This window comes from Lepus europaeus, chromosome X (genome assembly GCF_033115175.1).
Source record: "Lepus europaeus isolate LE1 chromosome X, mLepTim1.pri, whole genome shotgun sequence".
Lineage (NCBI taxonomy): Eukaryota > Metazoa > Chordata > Mammalia > Lagomorpha > Leporidae > Lepus > Lepus europaeus.
Window position 1 is genome coordinate 29,342,411 of NC_084850.1, and position 3,403 is coordinate 29,345,813.

A 3,403-nucleotide genomic window follows, 5' to 3' on the forward strand; every position below is an offset into this window, starting at 1 on the left:
TGGTCTTTTTTATGCAATCCCTTTGACACTTAATCCTATCTTTTTGACCAATTATAAAATTAAACTGATCACTTTGACTAGTGAGATGGCATTGGTACATGCCACCTTGATGGGACTGAACTGGAATCCGCTGGCATGTTTCTAGCTCTACCATTAGGGTAAGTTTGAGTGAGCATTTGCCGAACTGTGCATCTCCTCCCTCTCTTATTCCCACTATTTATTTATTTAACAGGGATCACTTTTCAGTTAAATTTAAATGCCTAAGAATAATTGTGTGTTAATTAAAGAGTTCAACCAATGGTATTAACTAGAACAAAAAATACTAAAGGGAATAAAATAGTAAGTTGTTCCTCGACAGTCAGGACAAGTGCTGATCAAGTCATTGTTTCTCATAGTGTCTGTTTCATTTCAACATGTTTCCTTTTAGGTGCTCAGTTAGTTGTATAGGTGTATCAGGGAGAACATGTGATATTTGTCCCTTTGGGACTGACTTATTTCACTCAGCATGGTGTGTTCCAGATTTGCCTATTTTCTTGCAAATGAACAGATTTCATTGTTTTTTTACTGCTGTATAGTATTTTATAGAGTAAATTTTCTATATTTTCTTTATCCAGTCTACCGTTGATGGGCATTTAGTTTGATTCCATAACTTAGCTATTGTGAATTGAGCTGCAATAAACAATGAGGTGCAGACAGCACTTTTATTTGCCAATTTAATTTCTTTTGGGTAAATTCTAAGGAGTGGAATGGCTGGGTTGTATCATAGGGCTATATTCAGGTTTCTGAGCAATCTCCAAACTGACTTCCATGGTGGATTTACCAGTTTGCATTCCCACCAACAGTGGGTTAGTGTCCCCTCTTCCCTACATCCTCACAAGCATCTGTTGTTAGTTGATTTCTCTATGTAAGCCATTTTAACCTGGGTGAGGTGAAACCTCATTGTGGTTTTGATTTCCATTTCCCTGAATGTTAGTGATCCTGAACATTTTTTCATGTGTCTCTTAGCCAGTTGGATGTCCTCTTTTGAAAAATGTCTATTGATGTCCCTGGCCCATCTCTTGAGTGGGTTGTTTTGTTGTTGTGGAGTTTCTTGATCTCTTTGTGTATTCTGGTTCTTAATCCTTTATCAGTTGCATAATTTGCAAATATGTTTCCCATTCTGTTGGTTGCCTCTTCACTTTCCTGACTGTTTCTTTTGCAGTACAGAAACTTCTCAATTTGCTGTGATCCCAATTGTTAATTTTGGCTTTGACTGCCTGTGCCTCTGGGGTCTTTTCCAAGAAGTCTTTGCCTGTGCCTATATCTTGCAGGGTTTCACCAATGTTCTCTAATAATTTGATGGTGTCGGGTCATAGATTTAGATCTTTAATCCATGTTGAGTGGATTTTTGTGCAAGATAAGGGTCTTGCTTTATGCTTCTGAACTTTTAAATCCAGTTTTCCTAGCACCATTTGTTGAACAGATTGCCCTCTTTCCAGGAATTGGTTTTAGATCCTTGATCAAATATAAGTAGGCTGTAGATGTTTGGGTTGATTTCTGGTGTTTCTATTCTTTTCCATTGATCTATCCATCTGTTTCTGTACTAGTAACATGCTATTTTGATTATAACTGTCCTGTAGTATGTCCTGAAATCTGGTATTGTGATGCCACTGGCTTTGTTTTTTTGTAAAAAATTTGCCATTTCTTAACTGAGTTGTTTGTTTTGTTGTTGTGGAGTTTCTTGATTTCTTTATATATTATGGTTTTTGATCCTTTATCAGTTACATAGTTTGAAAATAATTTCTCCACTTCTTTCTATTACTTCTTCACTTCCCTGAGTGTTTCTTTTGCAGTACAGAAGCACCTCAATTTGATGTAATGCCAGTTATTAACTTCGGCTTTGATTACCTGGGCCTCTGGTGTTTTTTCAAGGCATCTACCTGTGGCAATGTCTTACAAGATTTCCACAATGTTCTCTAATAATTTGATGGTGTTGGGTTGTAGATTTAGGTCTTTAATCCATTTTGAGGGGATTCTTGTGTAAGGTGTAAGGTAGGGGTTTTGCTTCATGCTTCTGCATGTGGAAATCCTGTTTTTCCAGAACCATTTGTTGAAGAGACTGTCCTTGCTCCAGGGATTGGTTTTAGTTCTTTGGTGAAACATAAGTTAGTTGTAGATGCTTGGATTGCTTTCTGGTATTTCTATTCTGTTTCACTGGTCTATCCAGCTGTTTTTTTCTTTTCCAATACCAGACTGTTTTGATTATAACTGTCTTGTAGTATTTCCTGAAATCTGGTATTATAGTGCCTCCATCTTTGTTTTTGTTGTATAAGATTGCTTTAGTTATTTGAAGTCTCCTGTGCCTCCAAATGAATTTCACCAACATTTTTTCTAGATCTGAGAAGACTGTCTTTGGTATTTTGATTGGTATCACATTGAATCTGTAAATTGCTTTTAGATTAATGGACATTTAAATGATATTGATTCTTCCAATTCATGAACATAGAAGATTATTCCATTTTTTTGTGTCTTCTTCTATTTATTTCTTTAAAGTCTTGTAATTCTCATCATAGAGATCTTTGACATCCTTGGTTAAGTTTATTCCAAGGTTTTTTATATTTTGTAGCTATTGTGAATGGGATTAATCTTAGAATTTCTCTTGCAGCCTTCGCACTTTCTGTGTATACAAAGGCTGCTGATTTTTGTGTATTGACTTTATATCCTGCTGCTTTACCAAAGTCTTCTATGAGTTCCAACAGTCACTTGGTAGTCTTTTGGATCCCCTGTATATAGCATCATGTCATCTGCAAATAGCAATAGTTTGACTTCTTCCTTCCCAATTTGAATCCCTTTGACTTCTTTTTCTTGCCTAATGGACCTGGTAAATACATGCAGGACTATATTGAATAACAATGGTGAGAGTGGGCATCCTTGTCTGGAACTGAATCTCTGTGGAAATGCTTCTAACTTTTCACTTTTTGATAGGATGATGGCAATGGGTTTGTCATAAATTGCTTTGATTGTGTTGAGGGAAGTTCCTTCTGTAACAAATTTATTTAGAGTTTTCATCATGAAAGGATATTGGATTTTATCAAATGCTTTCTCTTCATCTATTGAGATATTCAGATTGTTTTTTGTTCTTCAATGGATCTTCTGGAACTTCTATATAATTTTATGATCAATTTTTTGAATTCCATTTCTGGCATTTCTTCAATCTTATCACCTTCAGAATCTAGTATTGTGTTGTGTTCTTTTGGAAGTGCCATTTGTCTTCCTTATTCTTCTTTCTTGAATTGATGTGTTTTTTATTCAGCATTTGTGGTGATACTTGCTGGTTTCTTCCTTGTTTTTTCTCTGTGTTTGCGTTTATCTTTGTACAAATCCTCTGTAGGTTAGTGGAGTTTTTTCTTTCAGTGAATACCTA